A 22624-nucleotide genomic window follows, 5' to 3' on the forward strand; every position below is an offset into this window, starting at 1 on the left:
GTCAAGTTAAGTCAGTAGATCCAGTTAGATTTGACTAGTGCTGGAAGACTTAACTTGATTACTGTTGACTTGGTGTTTAACGCCCAGACTCATATTGATGCACAGATATAAGCATTCTTGAGTCCAGGCTGTACCCTATGCATCTCATGCCGTTCTATGTTTTTCAAACACAAGCAAGGTAAGCCTAGGTGTTTGTGAGATGCTCTGGCTGAAACTTAGGGGAGCAAGTTTTCTAGGGTAAAGCCTAAGCTAATTCCATATTTTGAAAATCTAGTAAAATTAGAATTTTAAAAACAATATTTTCCTAGAATGTTTAAAACCTTATTTTGAAAACAAGTAAAACAAATTTGAAACTCAATACCTACTCTACCCAACACATTCCTATTTGTCTTCTAAGTGAGCTAAACTCAAGTTCAGGTAAGGGCTTTGTGAAGATGTCAGCTAGGTTTGATTTTGACTCAACATAGTTGAGTTCAATATCACCCTTAGCTACGTGATCCCTTACAAAATGGTGTTTCACTTCTATATGTTTAGTCCTTGAGTGATGAATTGGGTTTTTTGTTAGATTTATTGAGCTTATATTATCAATTGAGATTTTAGTTTTATGATACTCCAGTTGATAGTCTTTAAGGGTATGCATCATCCATAGCAACTGAGATGTGCATTCACCTAAGGCTATATATTCAGCTTCAATGGTAGATAAAGCAACACAGTGTTGCTTTCTACTTGACCAACTTACTAGGCATTGTCCTAGAAATTGACAGCTACCACTTGTACTTTTTCTATCTAGCTTGCATCCGGCATAGTCTGAGTCAGAGTAGCCGATTAGGTCAAGGGTGCCAGATCTAGGGTACCATAGTCCTACATTTAGGGTTCCCTTAACATACCTAAGGATTCTTTTGACAAGGGTTATGTGAGACTCTTTTGCACAAGATTGGTATCGTGCACACATACCTACTACGAAAATAATGCCTGGTCGACTCACAGTTAGGTACAGTAGACTTCCTATCGCACTTCGATAGTATTTCAAATCTACTGGTTTACCTTCTAAATCTGAGTCAATTTTAGCATTTTTAGCCATTGGTGTATTAATTGTTTTTGAGTTCTCCATGCCAAATTTTCTAACTAATTCCTTAGTATATTTAGTTTGATAAATATAAATTCCATCTTTAGTTTGTTTAATCTGTAAACCTAAGAAGAAATTAAGTTCTCCTACCAGACTCATTTCGAATTCATTTTCCATTAATTTACAAAAATTACAAAAGACTTCAAAGGTTTCATCTTTTGTCTTTAGAAATTTTACCCAGGTGAACCTGGAGTAGTCATCGATTATAACTAAGCAATACTGGTTCTTGCTTAGTGACTTGGCTCCATGTGAATCAAATAGGTCTAGGTATAGGAGCTCAAGTAAACAAGTAGTTCTAACTAGATTGGTTGACTTGTGGGTTGACTTGGTTTGTTTTCCTTGTTGACACGCATTACAGATTGAGTTTTCAATAACTTTTAATTTGGGCAACCCTCTAACTAGTCCATTTTGACTCATTTTTGAAATGAGTCTAGTGTGAGTGTGACCCAATCTCCTGTGCCACAACTCAGTTTCCTCTTGTTGTGTTAGAAAACACTTTATTGAGGGTAGATAAATGGTGTAGACATTATCTTTCCTAGTGCCCTTAAGTATGATTTTTGGATTATCAATGTGTTTGACTCTACATTCATACTTGGTAAAATTAACTGAGTAACCAATATCGCATAATTGACTTATACTTAATAAATTAAAATTGAAATTTTCAACTAATAAAACTTTTCGAATAATAAAATCGGAGTTAAGTTCGATATTACCTTTTCCAATTACCTTAAGTTTACTGTCATTGTCGAATGCAACCGACCCTAGGTTCTTTAGTTTGAGCTTAGTAAATTTCAATCTATCTCCAGTCATATGTCTGGAGCATCCACTGTCCAGTATCCATTGATCTAATTCCTACACATAAAGTAGTTGAATTAGATTTTTCCTCTTTGATCAAAAGACAGTTTAATTGAGGTAAACTCCCTAATTTTCAATCTTACCCAATCTAGGTTAATTATCAGTTAATCCTATGGGGGATTGTTAGATGATTTGAATAATTAAGACATTAATATTAAAGGTTTTAAGTTAATTAAGTTTGAAATGTTTTTTAAGTTAATTGAATTTTGAAAAATATTTTAAGTTAATTGAATTTTGAAAAATATTTTAAGTTAATTGAATTTTGAAAAATATTTTAAGTTAATTAAATTTTGAAAAATATTTTAAGTTAGTTGAATTTTGAAATTGAATTAATTTTAATTACGAATTTAATTTTGAAATTGAATTAATTTTAATTACGAATTTAATTTTGAAATTGAATTAATTTTAATTTTAAATGTGAGTTTGAATTAATTTTTAATTCCTTAGTCATCTCACCTGATCTAAATTTTCAATCAGGGAATCCTATAATTTTTATGAGATGAATTAGTTTCAAATTTAGGGTTTTGGTTTAACTTTGTGTTAGATTCAGGTTTATTTTTGGATTCAACAAATAGGCATTCTTTGGATAAACTTCTGGGCTATGGTGAGTCACAAGGACATCATTAAAGTAACCATGCCTTCGAGGTTTTCCAAATAGTCCTACCCATTGAGCTTAATGCAAAACCTTGGTCTAACTGGTTAGGATCCATAGAGGGTAGCTTCGGTTAGTTTCACTTAGCCAAACGCACCAGGTCGAAGCCATATCTTCCTAGACATGCGATGACTAAGCTTCCCCAACGTACTATCATCCAATACTTCACCAGTACCATGGGTCAAGTTAAACCTTGCCCACTTTAATCTAATCTTAATTACCCTGCCGGGTAGTCTACTCTTGGTTACCCTTATCGGGTGGATTAAGTTAGGAGGTGCCAGCTATTCTGGAGCCTTCCTTTGGATTTTAATTTAGTTTAACTTGATTTTTTTGATTTAATTTTAATTTAATTTGAATTTCATTTGATTTAATTTTAATTTAATTTAAATTTAGTTTTATTTTTATTGTTTTTCTTCTAGCTCCCCCTGGATCATAGCCTCGATATGGTCTATCGAGGTAATGTATTTGATCCTTAGGAACCCAATATTGTCCGAGTCCAACTTGATTGATCAGGTTGGACTTGGGAACCCATGCTTGGACCATTTTTCTATTTGTTCTTTGTATGAGTGATAAATATGACTTATACTTCTTTTTCGATTTGAATCCTAGTCCAGTTCGATTGTAGATTGCCCTTTGTGTTCCAAGAATCAAGTCAAGATTCTTGGACTCTAAGGAAAATCGTTCTAAGGTTGTCTTCAAATCCTTGAATTGACCTTTCAGGTTGGAATTCTCTTCCTCAAGTTTTTGAACTTGAGTTGAGGTCGTCTCTTTAAGGAGTGTTACCTCCTTCAGAAGCGACTTGATTCGAATTTTGGACTTAGATACTTTATGCATTAAATAATTAATTAAGCTATATAAACGATTTTTACTTACAGAGGGGTTTGGCCCTTCGGAAATGGATGCGGATCCGTGGCTTCTCTCGGACTCGGCTTCTGATTCGTCCTCGCTTCCGGATTCGTTGGTGTAGTCCCGGGCTGTCAACGCGAGAAAATTCGACTGCTCGAGTTCTTCGTTGTCGGATTCCTCGGAAGAAGACTCGTCCCATGTTGCCTTCAAGGCCTTCTTCCTCTTTGGTTTCTTTGGATCCTTTTGGCTCGGACAGTTTGCCTTGATGTGCCCCTTCTGATTGCACCCGTAGCAGGTCACTTCGAATTTGACCTTTGAGCTTGGTTGGGCTTCTTTGGACTGGATGACCTTTTTGACATCCTTTTTGTTGAAGCCCTTCTTTTTGTAGAGTTTCTTTACCAGGTTGACTATTTCGCTTGGTTGAGTCTGGAGATATGCCTCCATCCGACCCTTCTAGTACCCGAAGTCGTCTCCGGTGAATAGCGGGGGGCGAGCTGTACTGTAGCCTTCTTGAAGGGCCATTTTAGATCAACTCTGAAGAAAATAAACGACAAAAAAATTCCAGGACTTGGTCCTGGATTAGTAGTGCGGGAAGTATTTAAAAGAAAACAGGACTCAAGTGGTGTTGCACCAACTTCGAGCAAAAACCGATTTGAGAAAAGAATTAGAATATAGCTATAAAGCTAAATTCTAATTGACTCCGAAAAATTTGAAAATACCACAAAAATTTATTTTGAATGGTGGTTGCATCGATTCAAAATGACCCCGCTCTGATACCAATTGTTGGATCGAAAGCGCTAGAGGGGGGTGAATAGCGCTCGTGGCTTTCACAATCGATTTCGGAATCGTAAAAGTAAATGCAGCGGAAAAGAAACAACACAAACACATAAGACACGAGAAGTTATTTCGTTCGGAGCCTATCTCGACTCCTACTCGAAGGCCCGCGATCTTTGATCGCTTTCGGTGGATAACAACTATATGTCGAAAAGATGATTACAATTTGGAGTACAATTAAGTGCAATAAAGGAACTATACCAACGAAAAGAGAATAGATAACTTTGGAGTGATTCGTTGGAGTAGCAGAGCGTTGTTGAGGAGTTAGCAGCAGCACACGAAAGAGCGCAGTTTTCTGTTCGAAATTGATCATCTGAACTGCACCTCGAGGCCTCCTTTTATAGCTCTGCAAAGTCTGATCTAGATCCCCAAGTCTCAGGATCAGGTTTAACCCGACGCGGATCGACCTGATCCGGTGTGTTGATCACCGATCGCGATCTCCTCCTATCGATCCGCCCGATCCTCCTCGCCCGCTTCGATCCGGTCAAACTATCCGAGGTTCAATCGATCGATCAGGCATCGACTCAACCGATCCTGATCGACACTTAACCCAAGTTCGATCGACCGATCCTAAGGTTGCGAGATCCGATCGAGCCCGGTCCAACCTCCGGAGATATGATGCTTGTGGGTTCGGTCGTGATCCCAAGGTTCGGCCAACGATCCGGCCACTTCTAACTCGCACAAAAACATTAGTCTCTGCAAACAGAGTTAGAACACAATAGATAATATATAAACAATAAATCCGACACCTTTCTGGATTCGAGTTTGGCTGGTCCACCCGAAAACTCTAGGTCGACTCGACGCCACTCTTCCTCTACGGGGAACGCGTCCTCACCTACTCCACTCGAGAGATTTATCTTTGCCCACGATCCTCCGGATGATCGACGACTTTGCTCGGCGTTCGATGCCTCCAGACTTTTTGTTGGACGCCCGCTTCCCGACCCGTCCAGTCTTCCACCTGGTTCGCGACACTAAGATTTTCCACCTAGGGTTATCATCCCCTAGGACTTTTGCCTGAAGCACTCGACCTGCCAAGACTTTCCGCATAGGGTTACCACTCCCTATGACCTAGGGTTACCACCCCCTAGGGTTTTTCCCTTGCCTAACCGCACCTAGGACTTTCCTGAGACACTCAATCATACACATTAGATAACAATTAAACTTAACTTTGAATCCCTTTGTCAATATCAAAACTTGAGTTTGATCGTCGGATGCTTCCCGCACCAACACCGCCTTGGTGGATCACAAATCGAGAGCGATGAGCCTCTTGAAGTAGCTCCTGTAAGACCGGATGAGACTGAGGTACGCATAATTTACCTCGGAAGTATATAATACCCTCCTCGTCTCGTGTGAACTCGGTCTGCTGCCCGGAAGCTATCTGGTTGCCAAGGAACTACAGATGTTGATCACCAACCTGGGCCTCTTAGATCCTCGTCCTGATCAATGACTGAGCAACCATGGTAATAAGAATACCCTGCTCTATCTGTCCCTGCTCCTCAAGGTCTAACTCGGAGAAACCCTGAACCAAGTTTGTAACTAAAACTCGGTGGCAAGCCAAAGTCCCTCTGGACTTCCTGCTAAGGGCATCGACAACCACATTAGCTTTCCCCGGGTGATAGCTAATGGTACAATCGTAATCCTTCAGGAACTCCATCCATCTCCTTTGTCGGAGATTAAGTTCCTTCTGGGTGAAAATATATTTGAGACTCTTATGGTCAGTAAGAATCTCAAATGTAATGTCGTATAAATGATGCCGCCAAAGCTTTAGAGTAAAGATGATGGCAGCTAACTCTAGATCATGAACTGGGTAGTTCTTCTCATGCTCCTTCAACTGTCGAGAAGCATAGGAGACTACCCTGCCGTGCTGCATCAGAACAACACCCAAACCCTGAAGAGATGCATCGGTGTAGAGGACAAATCCATCCTCTCCAGAAGGTAAAATCAAAACTGGAGCCGACACTAATCTCCGCTTCAGCTCCTGGAAGCTGGTCTCGCAATCCTCGGACCACGTGAGCTTCACGCCTTTCCTGGTAAGGCGTGTCAGTGGCATAGAATCGAGAAACCCCGGCAGACAATATCCGCTAGTCCCGAAACATCTCTCAGATCGATTTGCTGCCTCCCAACGTGACCTCGATCTTCCGAGGGTCTATCAAATACCTTTGCTTGAGACCACATGTCCCAAAAACCGGTCGAGGATAGTCGAATGCACATTGCTCGAACTCACACAGCTGATGTCGTCGAAGAATCTCCAAAACTGTGCGAAGATGCTCCTCCTCGGAACGCGAGTAGACCAATATGTCATCAATGAAAACGATAACAAACTGATCCAGATACTCCAGAAAGACACAATTCATCATATCCATAAATACCGCTGGAGCATTGGTAAGCCCAAATGGCATTACCAAAAACTCATAATGACCGTACCTGGTACGGAAAACTGTCTTCTGAATATCAGATTCTCTGACTCTTAGCTGATGATACCCGGATCGCAGATCAATCTTAGAATATACTGATGTACCTCTGAGCTAATCAAACAAATCCTCGATCCGTGGTAAGGGGTACTTATTTCTGACGGTCACTGCATTCAGCTGTCTATAGTCAATGCATAATCTCAGTGTACCATCCTTCTTCTTGACAAATAATACTGGAGACCCTATGGAGAAACACTAGGGCGAATAAATCCCCTGTCCAAAAGCTCCTGAAGTTGAACCTTCAGCTCATTCAATTCTTTTGGTGCCATACGATAAGGAGTTTTCGATGCCGACGCGGTCCCCGAAATCAGCTCAATAGCGAACTCCACTTGCCTTCTAGGAGGCAAACCTGGTAACTCCTCTAGAAATATATCTGGGTACTCTCGGACTACTGGCACATCGGAGAGCTGCAAACTACTGCTGTCGTCAGTACTAATCAAAGATAGCAGAAAACCCTGACATCCATGCGACAGTAGCTTCTGAGCCTAAATCGCTGAAATGATCGATATGTCGTCGTCTCTGATGCCAGTAAAATCCCACGAGGGTTGGTTTGGAGGCCGGAATGTGACCACCCTCGTCTGGCAATCAACAATGGCATGATATGCTGACAAATAGTCCATGCCAAGTATAATATCAAAATCGACCATTTTCAATACTAAAAGATCTACCGTAAGTATCAAGTTGAGAAAATCTAACGGGCAACCTTTGACCTCCTGGGTGACATCCAATGTATCATCGGACGGTAGAGAGACGGTCAGTCGCTGCAGTCTAATAGTGGGTAATCTACCAATCTCCCGCATAAAGGTACAGGATAAAAATGAATGTGAGTTACCAGTATCTATCAGCATATCAGCAGATAATTCATAAATAGAAATCGTACCACAGGAAACGGATCCATCGGCTCGCTGCACATCCTCTCTGGTGACCGTATGAATACACCCAGTCTCTGGCAGAGGAAGAGGTGGTAACGCTACCTGCGACTGCTGCGTCTGGGCAGGAGCCTGCCACTGAGGCGGTGCTGGATACTGTGCCAGAGAAGTTTGAGAGGGCGGTGACTGATACTGCATCGATGGCTGGGACTGCGTCTGATACTGAGCATGTGGCTGGGACTGCAGCTGATACTGCCCTTGAGTCAGATAATGAGGTCCTGGAACGGAGCTCTAGGGTACTATGGGAGTACTGGGGTACTCCTATCCGAGCATGCCAAATGCTGCTGCTACAGGGGGAGCACTCCGCCGCTGGCCATGCGAAGGTTGGGCTCTTCGCCCTCCTCGATAAGTTCCAGACTGACTGAACTGTCCTCCATGACCAGACCCTCCAGAAGTCATATGCTGAGTCTTCTGCGGACAATCTCGACTCTGGTGCCCAGGTAGTTTGCAATGAAAGCAAACTGACTGTCCCAGAGAGCAGGCTGGGGTGATGTGATCTCTGGACCCACATCTGAAACAGCGAATGTCGCTGGCGGGTTGTTTCCGGTTCTGCTATGGAGACCGGAAACGTCCTGAGGAAGACTGCCCTGACTTCTGAGGCCTATGAAATACCCCAGAAGTACCCTGACCTGGCCGACTTTGACCGCTCTGCTGCTGTGTAGCCTGTGGCTGCTGGATCTATCCAGACGTCTGACTAGGATGCTTCCTTTTTCTGTCCGGAAATGCTCTCTGCTGAGCTGACTCAATCATGAGGGCTCTGTTCAACGTCTCCAAATAAGATGCGCAACCAAGACCAGCAAGCCTTACTTGCAAATGTCCATCCAGCCCCTGAATGAACTGCTGCATACGTGAACTGTCTTAAGCAACTAGCTCTGGATAAAATCTGGCCAATCTATCAAACTATGCATTATACTCTGTCACCGATCGGTTGTTCTGTCGCAGACTCAAGAAATCTTGCCGGCGAGCCATCTGATAAGCTCGTGGAAAGAAGCAGCTCTCAAAAGCCTCTCTGAATCTGGCCCAAGTGATGTTCTGCTCGTCGATGATGGAACGCTGAGTAATCCACCAATTGTCGGCCTCGTCCCGTAAGTGAAAAGCAGCCAGCTCTACTTTCTCCCACTCGGAGCAAGACATATAGAAGAAAGTGCGCTCCATAGTCTCTATCCATGACAGGGCCACACTCGGATCAAGGTCTCCTCGGAAGAGTATAAATCGACTCTTCATCGACTCTGCTAATGCTGGGATCCGAGCTCGTGCCGCGACAATGCCAGTGAGATGTGTCGGAACGGCTGCCTGAACTGGCGGAACCACTGGAGCTGGTGCTACAGGTGGCACTGCTGAATAGACCGGGGGAGGTACTCCCGGTGCTGCTGCATAGACTGGAGCATATGCCGCCGGTGGCACTGCAGGGTCAACATAGGTGGTCGCGGCTGGATGTACGGTAGGTAGTGGTACCGGATGTGGAGCAATCGGTACCGCTGGTGCAGGTGCTGCTGGGTACACTGTAGGTACAGGTGGCACAGGTGCCACTGGTGTCGGGTACACGGTAGGTCCAGGTGGCGGTGGTGCCGGGTACGTAGTAGGCTGGTCCGAAGCAGGTGTGGGGTATGCCGGTAGTACTCCTGGTGGTACCGGAAATACAGTAGGGATGGGTACACTAGGTACAGCCGAGGTAGGTACCTCTATAGGAGCCATCAGGGTCTGAGAGCTCGATGCGCTCACAGTATCCTGAGTCTGTCCCTGACTGACAGGCTCAACACTAGTAGACATCTCTGACAAGTCTAGAGATCCCAAGGTCCTCGTACATGGTCGTCCAACACCACGTCTCGTAGCAATACGTGTAGATCTCCTCATATATGATAAGTTATATAATAGATATTACTACAAGTATAAAAATTATAACATAAACATCATACCTATTTGCCGTCTGGAGATGTTCCATTGTCGTCCAATCCCCTTTTTCCTCGGAATTCCGTACAAGAAAATCACAGAAAATCCATATAAATCCGAAACAGAAGTCCGAAACATAAACATAAGGGAAATCCGTGCTAATCTGAAATAAATACCCAGTTTGACTCGCAAACTTGGGCTAACCTAAATATCCAGAACACCAAAAGCAGGTATCATAACCTGCTCTGATACCAATTCCAATAAATTGGTATCAGATAAATCTCAAAATCCGTAACAAAAAAATCAAACAAGTATCGCCAAACTTAGCGCTCTGATACCAATAATACCAAATAAATTGGTATCAGGTTATCCCAGATATCCAAAATACGGAAACAAAGGATCATATACCTGTGCTCTAATACCAAAAAAAATTATCACGCCCCGGAGGAGTCCCTGTCCGAAGAAATTGCGGCAGCATCTCCCCTGTACGACGGACAATCTAAAACTTTCTACATCGCCCCCAGGGCCACACATACATCGGCCAACACGGCTGGAACAATAAATAAGCAACAATCACACATCCAACATCCACGCAGTTTAATAGTGAACAACTAAGAAGCAATGATAATAAGACTCAAAAACAACCCTACTCAACTACACTCATAAAGCACAAAACTGATGTCCTACTCCACTACACTCATAAAGCTCAAATGTGACGATAAAATCAACTTACCTCTTCTGCCGTCTAGGAAGACATGTAGTAAAACAAATCCAAATAAGCTCATCGACAGTATCCATAAGGTAAACTAATACAAGTCCAGATAGTGCAATAAGAGACATAACAAAAAGATCAAATAACTCTGGGTCTTCAGGGTACTAGCGACTGGAACTCTCCGGACAGCATCAACCTAAAAATAGCAACGGAGGAGGGTGTGACTCCAACACTCAGCGGGTATCAACTGATATGCATAATAAAGAAAATAACAACCAGCACTAATCATGCGTATAGTCTCCTGATACAAAAAGGATAAATGCAACTGAATAAAGCAGGAGAAAACTGTATTAACCAGGACCAAGGTATAAGTACAATAGGGTCATCAAACCGAAAGTGTCATAAATCCTGTATGCATGTCAATCATATGCATCCATATAAATGCAGCAAGTAAATGCAGCAAACACAAGCAATAAATGCATCATGCATATGATGCAAATGTCATGGTCACCCCTGACGCCAGTCAGCCATCTCACACACAATGGTGAGACCGAGTGGGTAGGGCTGTGACAACCGTGCACTCTGCCATCACTACTCCTGACGAGTGACCAAGTGGACGGGATGCTATCGGAGTACACCTATCCTCCTACCCCAAATCATAAATGGGGGAGCTCAATGTTCTCATCTCCCGGTACACGATGACGGGGAGGAATCTCCGTCGGCTACCACGATGCGTCACACTACCCATGAGCGGACCAACGGAGCCAAACAGAGTCCAACTGCCTGCCGGCTACCACGCTGCTACACTAAACCAGCGGAGCCAAACAGAGCAGAACCGTCTGCCGGCTACCACGCTGAGTCACCAGACCAACGGAGCCAAACAGCAGAACTGCCACACACCTGTCTGATATACCACTAACCCATGAGTGGTGGTGTGTATAGATATATGTAACTAGTGATGTGCTCGACAATAATGGAGCAAACTATCGCATAGCATGCAATCATGCGAGATGATGCATGACACTAAACATGGCAATATCCTGAACAGCATAGCAATATCCATATATATAAATATTAAAATGTGTACCATAGGACAATGAATCAAATCAAAGGTATACAGATCAGATAGGATAGAAAAACCCTAGGTCCTGAACATAATATATATCATGGTTGTGTCACTACCCCTATAAACATATATAATCAGATAAGTACTAACATGATGTGCATAACAAATAAACAAACAAGCATGTATCATATCGGGTAGTGATCAACCGAAGCAAATGAGAAACACAATCATTGCTATATGTTAAAAACATTATTATGCATATCGAATGACATAAAGTCAAAGTACCTGCCTCCAATAGAAAAGTCCAATCTGGTCCAAATACGACGTCGAGATACTCGTCTCGCGTCAAAGTCCTGTATCACCAACATAAATATATATTTTATTTAGCTACAACTCAATGAACAACTAAATAAAATCCTTAATCCTAAATTATTCTAAATTTCCATTTTTAGATGTAACTACAGCAAGAATAAAATTCCTCCTCTAGTCAAATCCAAATAGTTATCCCTTCTAAAACTCACCAAGATATAGGGATTCCTCGGTTAGTCAATGTCGAAGGTACACACTGCGATACCACTATCCAACACGGTTAAATGCCCGAAAATTAACAATCCATCATTGTATCACCTACTTTAGAGTCTAGGGTTAACGCTTACCTCAACTCACAGCCAAAGCTGGTTGCTGCCGAAAGAAATAGCTGTTGGAAAACCCTCCTCACTGCCCAGATCAAAAGAAATCATAAATCAACCTAGAAATCCATTCACCTCTATAATTCAACCACAAAAAGAAATGCTTTTCCTTACCCTTCTCTGGATTTGATGAAAACCCAAGGTTCTTTGGCGTGGCAGAGGACCGTCGGCTGGAGACCTCACACAGAAGGCGGCTGAGGAACTAGGCCAAAGGAAGCCACGACAACGTCGGCTGTGGGTGACGCGAGGAAGGAGGAAAAGAAGGCGTGTTCCTGATCTCAGTGGCGGAGAGGGCTCGGCTGTCGGCGCTAGGGCACAGGGAAAGGTCAGTGACACTGCTACTCGGAAAGCTAGGCGGCGGCGTCGGGATCACTCCGCGAGGGGCGGCTGTCGGCAGAGGAGAGTGGCGCTGAAAAGGGGCAGAGGGAAAGGTTCGGGTGGAGAGGAGGGAAGGAGAAGAGAGCGATGCGAGGCTTCCCTTGGCCTTTGGGGTCTTGTATGCGGGGAGAAGAGATCACGTGCGGTGCCGATTAGAAGCGGTTAAGGCACGGGCGTGAGAAGAGAAGGCGTGGGGGTTTGGGGCACGGCGACAAGAGAGAAGGAGAAAAATAAAAATAAAGAAAAAAGAAAACAAAAAGGAAAAAAAATCAAACTTTTCCTCGCTTAAATTGGGTAGCCTAAATAGGCTTTTCCGGGCCCCGTTTTTATCCCCATTAACTCGTCCATACGAGCTCCGAAAAGTTCTCAAAAAATTTCCAAAATTCCAAAAAATTCCCTAAAGGTGTTATGCCCATTTTTGGTATTTTACATAGTGGGAGTCCAGTAACTATCTACTGTGACAGTCAAGCTGCAATTGCTTTTTCGAAGGATCCCAAATATCATAGCAAAGGCAAGCATATAGAAATTAAATATAATTTTGTGAGGGATATTATGGCTAAAAGAAAAGTAATTCTTGAGTATGCCCCTACACATGCTATGCTTGAAGATCCTTTTACTAAGCCAATGTCTAAAGAGTCATTTAAAGAACATGTAAAGTCTTTGGGACTTCGTAGAATGTAACAATATTGAAATAACAATCAGACTTTGTGTTATGATTGTATCATTTGTCATAATTTATTCAGTGTATATGTTGTATTTGTTACATTCATATAAGATCTCGGTGAGTATGTTGGCAGGTGGAGATTGGTCCACTCACATGGACAATTATCTCTGTTTGTTAAGTATAAATAGGGGCAAGACCGTTACTTATGGAACAGCTTATGTAGCTAAAATTAGAGACAGATTCATAAGTTGAGGTTGCCTTGATAATTGTGTCAAGATGAGATTATTTATGTTTAAATAATGATCTAAGTAAATGAACCCACCATTTACTGAACATGTTGAAGGCCAGATTATAATTCATATGTTGAATTCAGGATTAGATGTTAAGTATGTCTAGATCAAAATCTGTACGATGTTAAAATTTGAAGACAACATGCACTCTTTTTAGTAAAAAGAATAACATCGTAGCATGTGATTCATGCCACATGTGTTATTGCGACAATAAAGGTAGTAGGAGAATGAATCTCTGTTTCTCTACTATGTGGGACCTTTGAGATTATATGTTAATCTCAGTTTTTACCTTAGTGACTATTTAACTGTTTACTTGAAGTTTTAATTAGTGTCTGCTACTTTAGCGTATATCCTATGGCTATGTATGATTCGGTCTATGGAGCATAACTAGGAAAGTGACTGATTAAAATGAATAGATTCTAGTTAAAAAGGAAGATTAAATATATTTACATCTTTTGTTGTTATTCACTAGTAGACCCATTTCTGTTATATATAGAAATGAATGTGAATATTGGATATGGAACATGCTCTTGACATAATGGTCATTATAAGAGATTAGAGATGTTCATATTGATGTAAATAAAAATTATTTAATCTGGGTAAATAGCAAGACATGAATATCTTCAAGATAATGGTTGTGTGTCACTTGAAGATTGGATGGATCCTGGATAAAGGCTGTGTGCCACCAGGAAAGTGGCTATGTGCCATTCAGAGTGTGTCTCTAATTTATTTGAGCAGCTAAGCAAAATGTAACAACTTTATTAGCATTAATTGCTCAAGGAGCGACTAAATCAAGGTGTAACAATCTTCTTAGCAACTATCGCTCAGTGTGCTTGCTGTCGCACGAACTATTTTCTCTAAGTATGGATTGGATGTTCTCATATGGTCTATGTGACCAAACTCTCTAATAGTCTATGTGACTTATTAAGTCTTTGTGACTTACCTGAATGAACTAGTCTTAGTGACTTACCTTGGACGAGTGGGAGATGTTGGAAATGGGGATAGTGGGGATGTGGGAATATGGCCCACGTTCCCCACTACTCATAATGGAAAAGTCCATTATGCCCCTAGTTTATTTCCCTATATAAAGGGGTGCATCCAAGGATCAAGGTAGAGATGTGCGTTCGGAACAAACAAAGATTCGGAACGACAGACGAAACACAGAGAGTAAGACGAGGGCATCTGAGGCGGTGGGATTTGGTTTGTGGAATCATGGGGAGCTTTTCGATCCTGTGATCGCTCTTCCGATAGCGAGTTTCACCATTGCCGATTGCAGATTTGCGGGAGATCGCTGTAAGTTTTTACCACTTTAATTTTATTCGTCTTTCATGCATTTGGAATTATCTACAAGTCAGCCATTAGTGCGAGTCCAGTGTACTCTTCGTTCTCAAACTCTTAGGATATCATTCACTCTATATTGCTTTTAGGTTCCTTTGTTTGAACTTTCTTGACACTTTGTCCTTCTCTTTCTCTTTGTTCTTCAATCTGAGGCAGTTGTCTTTGATGTACCCCTCTTCATTGCAGTTGTAGCATCGTACTTTTCTTTTTCCTAGAAGAAACTTTTTGGCCTTAAGATCCTTGGAGATGTAGTAGGAGTCTACTATAGATGTTCATTCTGATGTTCTTGGGAATATATTCAAAGCATACCTTAATGAATCCTGATTCGTTACCATTTCTCCGAAGTTCGTTAGTCCGGTGATCAACTCCTTGATCTTTGCATATAGTTGGGATACTATTTCTCCCTTTTCCATTTAGAGGTTCATCAGTTGATTTCGGCGCAGGTCTCGTCATGTTAGCTTAGCCTCTCATATTCTTTCATGGAGCTTCAGTAACTTCTCCCAGAGTTCTTTGGTGGATTCATAGGCGCTGATTCAATTAACTTTTTGAGGCGGCAGTAACTCAGCAGGTAGAATTCTGCTCTCCTGTTGGCTACTAAGTCATTCTACTCCTTATTCCAAAGATGCTCTTCCTTTTCTTCTCCATATTGATCTTTGGGTACTATAAAATCATATTTAATTATTAAAAGTATATCAAAGTCAGTTTTGAAAAATACCTCTATATGGTGCTTCTTGTTGCATGAGTTAGAGGTTAGTCCTTCTAAAGTGGTTGAGCTATGATACCTGTTACGAACCGAATGTGCACGGATTCGTCGTCAGTAATAAAGATTATCGATCCCATGAGGACTGGATATAAGCATTAGTGATGACTCACTTTGTAACGACCCGCCTTCTACTAACTAAGCTGTAAGGCTGATCGTCACATTAATCTGTGCTAACTATTCCCTGACCATCACTAAATCTAGATGCAGAAGCTGTACTAATTAAAATTTTGCTAAGCTGTTATCATTTCTTGGTTCTATACATGCTAAGGTGGGTAAACTAACTATTCATGACATGTTTTACCTTCCCCACGGTCAAGGAACTGAACTTAGACATTTTCCCGCTGATATCAGACCTCCCAATCGATCCACGGATCGATCGGAATGTCGGATCAATCCAGTGATCGATCCAGCACGCTACTGTGCTCGGGACAATTATCTGGATCGATCGGCTGATCGATCCAGACTGGTCAATCGATCCAGTGATCGATCCCAGAGCTCTCTGTTCGTGACGGAAATGGCTGGATCGATCGGCTGATCGATCCAGAAGCCTACTGTTCGCGGAACAGATTGCCCAATCGATCAGCTGATCGATTGGAAACCCCCAATCGATCCACCGATCGATTGAGGTTACTGATTTTTGCAGCTAACTCTGATTTCAGCACTGTTTCGTGCCCCAATCACAATACAAGTTCTAAAATGATTAATAAACACTCTAACATCATAAAATTAGTGTTCTAAGCATAATAAAGTGCATGGTTAACTAATTCATAGCAATGAACACACTAAAGTGCAAATGATAAAATACTGAAAAGTTCTAATGTTTAAACAAAGCTTGCTAAGGTTCCCTAAGATCTTCTTTCCAAGTTCCTGCCCACACACATCTTTGTAGCATTGTCCTCCAGCCTCCGCTAGTCCATCTTCCCTTTACCTTTATCTGCAGTATAAGGAAAAGGAAGTATCTATAAGCTTTCGCTTAGTAAGAAACCATCTACCTCACTAAAACATGCATACGATGCATTTATGCTTTTAAAAACATGCTATCAAACATATGATGAACTTGTCAAAGCATGGCATACTGAAATCACTGAACATGAACACTAAAGCATGGCATACAAGCTAATCATAAACTATCATGAGTATCAATAAAGAAAACTGAACTGAACATGAACTGGGCTAAGTTGGAACTGAATTCAAACTCAACTATCATAACTAATCCTTGTGAGTTTTGAAAAGCTATAATATAATAGATTAAAATGCATAATCATACTGCTAATGGGCCCGGCAACTGTACATGCTATGCGCGCATCCTTAACTAGACCCGGGGTTGTAAATCCCGAATTTAGTAAGGTTTACTAGGTTATCTAAACCTAGGGACCGACTATGGGAGCCCAGCCCAATGGATATCTAATCCTGTACAGTGCCCCTACTGAAAATAAAATACTAAATCATAGCTAACTAGTTTATCTTGCTTTTACTAGGTTATCTGAACCTAGAACTAGGTTATCTAAACCTAGAGGCGACTGTGGGAGCCCACCCATTGGACATCTAGTCCTGTAAAAGCCAGAGCAAGACTACATAAACTATAAAATGCTTCTATTGCATTTATCTAAGCTGCTAAAATGCCTAAATTGCATTCTTCTGTGCTAAATCATTTAATCGAACACTTAGTATGCGCTAATTCGCATTCTTTGTGTCGATAGTCTACATATTACTAAACTAATACATGGAATTCACACGGGAGCTACTTATACTGCAGGTGAGGGGTTTCTTACCTCGTACGCTAGTTTCCTTACGGTTCTAGTCGCTAGGTTTCCGGAGAAGACGATCCTTTCGATAGTCTTCTTGCACCAACACGTTCCTCTCGCGGAGGGAAGCGTCCTTGTGTCGGAGCCGCTGTCGGAAGATGTCCCTGGGGCCCTAGGCTTGGTGCGCCGAGAGAAAAAGAGGAGGGAGAAGGGGCGTCGGAGGTGAGGGTTGGAGAGGAGGAGAAATTGCCGAACCAAACAAAATAAACCAAACCCCACTTAAATTTTCTATTTATATTAAGTGGGTATTTCGGCCCAACTCTAATATAAATATTATTGATTCCCTCTTCTTTCAGCACACCCCTGCTGGGGCTCCTGGCTAGCCGGATTCACTTAAGTCTCGGCTCAGCTAGAGGTCATGGGTTCAATTCCCGCGAAGGCCATTTTACGCTTATATTTATTTTTGCTACTTCCGTTACTCTAAAAATTCCGGGAAAATATCTAAAAATTCCAGAAAAATCATAGAATATTTCTAAAATAGTTTTGAGAATTTTCGGGCATTACAATCCCCCATACCTTATAAAAAGTTCGTCCTCGAACTTAGAATAATTCTGGGTGCTTCTGTCTCATACTGCTCTCCCAGCCTCTTCTGCCGTGTGAATGTGCCAAATAACCTTGACTAATGGTACTTCCTTGTTCATGATTTCTTAACTGCTCGGTCTATTATCCGAATAGGCCGACATAGCCGAGGTCATCATCTTCGGACTGTACACAAGGCTCAATCACACGGGTGGCATCCGATATGCTTCTTCATCATAGAGACATGAAATACATGGAAGACATTTCTGGGTAGTCTAGCTTATATGCTACCTTACCCACTCTTCCGATAAGGTATGGTCCCATATTTGGGACTTAGCTTGCTCTTCTTCCCAAAACGCATTACTTCATGGGAGCTACTCTAAGGAACACTGAATCCCAACTGAAAACTCTAAAGGTCTCAGAATATCAAGATAGCTTTCGCGGCTCGAGTGAGCTCCTATCCTCTGGATCTCTGTAGATAGGCTGCGTTGGTATCGCCACTAGATCCGTCGAAGTTCTAGATCTTCTGTTCACCACTCTTATACCTAGATTGAGATCTACACCTCCGCCCATAGAGCGCCTCGTAAGGTGCCATCCGATAGTGGCCTGATAGCTGTTGTGTATGCAAATTCTGCTAAGCTCCGATATTTGCACCAACTTCCCTTGAAGTCTAGGCACATGCTCGGAGCATATCTTCGAGCTGATTTACTCGCCGTCTCGACCATCCGTCGAGGATGGAAAGTCCTTTGAACTTTAACTCGTGCAATCTTGTTGACACACTCCAGTGTGATATGAATCTACTGTCTCTATCTGAAATAATGGTTCGTGGGACTTCATGTAATCTATAATGATCTCCTTGAGATACAACTGAGCTAACTGCTCCATGGAGTAGGATATCCTGATAGCTAAGAAGTGGGCTGATTTAGTCAATCTGTCGACTATTACCCAAATGGTATCAAAACCATTCGTGGTTCTGGGTAATCCCACGATGAAATCCATAGAAATGTCTTTCCACTTCCATTTTGGGATCTGGATAGGCTGCAAGACTCCTCCTGGTCTCTGGTGTTCTGCCTTAACCCTCTAACAGGTTAGGCAGGTGCTGACATATCGAGCGATGTCTCTCTTCATCCCAGGCCACCAAAAACGTTTCTTCAAGTCCTGGTACATTTTGGTGGAGCCAGGATGCATCGCATAGGGAGTCTTGTGAGCCTCATCTAGGATTTTCCTCTGTAGTTCCTCCTGATCCGGAACACATAGCCTGTTACCAAAATACAACACCCCGCTATCTGATATTTCAACTCTCCACCTTCGATTTAAACCTTGCTTGATTCTCGAATTTCAAGATCCCGCTCGCCGTATTCCTGGATGTCGAGCAAGGTATACTCTAATATCATAGTAAAGAGCTGTCACTATGAGCTCGAGACCAAAATCTGAGATCTCCTTCAGTAGGGGCGGTGACATGGTGTTAGAGATAATAGGTAGCGCCGGACTTTCTGCGAGGCGCCTCGCTACCCTATTCGCTTCGGTGGTAGAGGATATCTATGTCGTAGTCTTTGACCAGTTCTAGCTATCTGCGTCCGGATATTCGGATCCTTCCAGTGAAGAAGTACTTGACTGCACTCGATGATCCGTACACTCGACCGAGCTCCATACAAGTAATGTCTCCAAATCTTGAGAGCGAACACCACTGCTGCCAAGCTCAAGGTCATGAGTAGGATAGTTCTTCTCATAACCTGTTGTCTGGAGGCATAGGCGATCACCTTGCCATCTTACATCAACACTGCTCCTAGTCCCAACTTTGAGGCATCACTATATATGTCAAAGCTATCTGCGTTCTCTGTAGAGTCGGAATAGGTGCATCAATCTCCTTTCCCTCTGAAACTGCTCACATCCTCCATCCCTGAAATTTTCTTTCTTTACCGGTAAGAGTGCTGGGGAGGCTATCCTAGAGAAGTCCTCTACAAATTTTCTCAGAGTAACACTGCTAATCCCGAAAGCTTCGATCTCACCGGTTCTTGGGTCTTTCCAGTTGCTCAGCCTTCTATCTCATGGGGTCTACCATGATACCATCCTTTGAGATGATGTGACCCGGACACCTGATCTAGCTAAAATTCACATTTGGTGAACTTGGCGTGCATAGATTTCTCGAAGGGCACCATCTTTTTGTGCTATCGTGTTCTTCCCGAGTTCGAATAGATAAGGATGTCATCGATGAACACGATAACCTATCTAAATATTCTCAATACCCGCCTATAAGGTCCATGAAAGTAGCTAGAGCATTTGTCACTGAAAGAGCATGACTACAAACTCGTAATGTCCGTATCTAGTCTGAATGCCCTTTGGGTATGTCCCCTTCTTTAACCTTCACTTGATAACTGATCCGAGGTCTATTTTAGAGAACACCGCTGCTCCCTTTAGCTGATCAAACATCTATTCTCGGGAAGAGGATACCTGCTCTTGATTGTGACTTGGTTCGTGCGTTAGTCTATACAGCAGATGCTCTCTTCTTTTCTTCACGAACAACAGGTGCTCCCCATGGTGAGTGACTAGGACTGATGAAGCCTCAAGCGACTCACAGAGTTGCTCATGAAGTTCCTTAGCCTCTTAGAGCCATGCTGTAAGGTGCTTTGGAGATAGGATTTGTCCGGAATGAGCTCTATCTCAAATTCGATCTCCTGTCCGTGCTGCTGGGCACTAACTTCGGGGGAAAGCGGTAGTCACATCTGACTCGGACCTCTGTGGTTGGTCCTTGTCACTGGGCGTCGACTCACGTGCTAAGAACCCGGTACATCCGAATCCATCAACCTCTGTGCCTTCATAGCTGAGAGAAACTTCTTGGCTTTTCTCCGGGTTCTTGTACTCCTGCTTCAGGTTGGAATATAACTTTCTATTTACACTCGATGGAGGCACCGTATTTGATCAAGAAGTCCATTCAAGATGATGTCGTAGTCAGTATTAATCACCACGATCGCAAAGAGCTCTCTACATGCCTATAGTGACCCCGCCTGAGAGAGCGCCCATGGCCATGATTTCTCCCGAGGGTAACGTCATGGAGGCATCAGTACCCGAGGTATCGCTAACTTCTCAAAGAAATGCCGGATATGTATGAATGGGTTGCCCGGTGTCAAATAAGAACAGTTGTACTTTTTGTAGAAATACTAATATGACCAGAATAACCGTCGAGGCATTTATTGTGTCTTCTCCGTGAGTGAGTAGATCCTCGCATTGGTCATAGTTGGAGGGCTTCTAATCTACCCCGGCTGATATGTGGACCATCTAAAGCGGCCTACATCTGATGTAATCGAGTTGGCTGGCCTCCATATCTTGAATCCGGTGGCGAGGAAGACTGGTCTTGTTTGACACCTGCTTGGCCATATGCCCTTCCCGTCGCATTCAGCATCCTCGTGTGCCTCACGACAAACCAGGATGGAATTTTCCACAAGTAGCACACTTTAGATATCTGGGTTGCTTGTGTCGGCCTCCTTTGGTAACCCTGGCTTGCGCTTTGGGAGTTCCTTCCGTTAGAGCCATGGGAGCCGTGGCCCATTGCTTCGAGTGCCCGAGCCTCCTTGGCCTTTAGCTACGAGAGGACTTGCACGGCTGATGCTATTCCGTAATGCTCGGTGATTAGAGCACCGCTCACTAGCTCTTCCGTGATTTGTGACATATGAACGCCACCACCACATTCATTGCTATTTCCCGCGATCTTGAGCATCAACCGATTTGTTCCCTCGTGTTGACTAGTTCGAGGCATAGACGAGCCAATCTATTGAATTTCTTCACGGCTTCCTCAACTGATAGGTTGCCCCGACGAAACTCGGTGAACTCGTCATAGCGGTTGGTGACCCGCATGTGAAAGAACTCCTCAAAGAATTCCTTCTCAAGTCACCCATGTCATCCGGTTCACCGGGCGCCCACTCGATTCTCTCCCACCACATGCGTGCATCCCCGGCATAAGGAGGCACACTTCACCTTCTCATGTTCTAGCCATCCCGAAGCTCCATCGATTTTCCAAGATTTGAACCATGCCCGAGCATCCCATGGTTCATCGCGAGAAATTCTCCGCTTGACTCTCCCCACCATCGATATAGCCTTCTCGCTTCCTGGGCTACACGGTGTCGTGAGGTGGACTAGTGGAACCTCTAAGACCACGGTGTCGCTAAGTTAGGTTCCGGGGTGACTGTGGGGTGTTCTTGACTAGCCTTTAAGGTGGCTATTTCGCTGTTCGTGCTAAGCTGCTAGTAATCGAGCCACTAGTGTCTTGTAATCCGGGGAGGCATGTAGCTCCGCTCGTCTTTGGCTCGGTTGTCCTTCTAGGCTCAGGCCCTCGTGCCATTTCTAAAGACATGAAGGACATACATGACAAACATAAGCATAATAGAGTAACTATTGTTATCATGTTAACTACTATCATAAACAAGCATGCTTTAGTTATATCTGAACATGAAAACAAGAAATATAACGAAAGTGAGATATGTTCTTACTTGGAAGCTGCAGGTTCAATGCTGATGTGTGTGTAGGAAGAATGGAAACCTCGCTCTGATACCACTCTGTAACGACCCGCCTTCTACTAACTAGGCTGTAAGGCTGATCGTCACATTAATCTGTGCTAACTATTCCCTGACCATCACTAAATCTAGATGCGGAAGCTGTACTAATTAAAATTTTGCTAAGCTGTTATCATTTCTTGGTTCTATACATGCTAAGGTGGGTAAACTAACTATTCATGACATGTTTTACCTTCCCCACGGTCAAGGAACTGAACTTAGACATTTTCCCGCTGATATCAGACCTCCC

Source organism: Zingiber officinale, chromosome 3A (genome assembly GCF_018446385.1).
Source record: "Zingiber officinale cultivar Zhangliang chromosome 3A, Zo_v1.1, whole genome shotgun sequence".
Classification (NCBI taxonomy): Eukaryota; Viridiplantae; Streptophyta; class Magnoliopsida; order Zingiberales; family Zingiberaceae; genus Zingiber; species Zingiber officinale.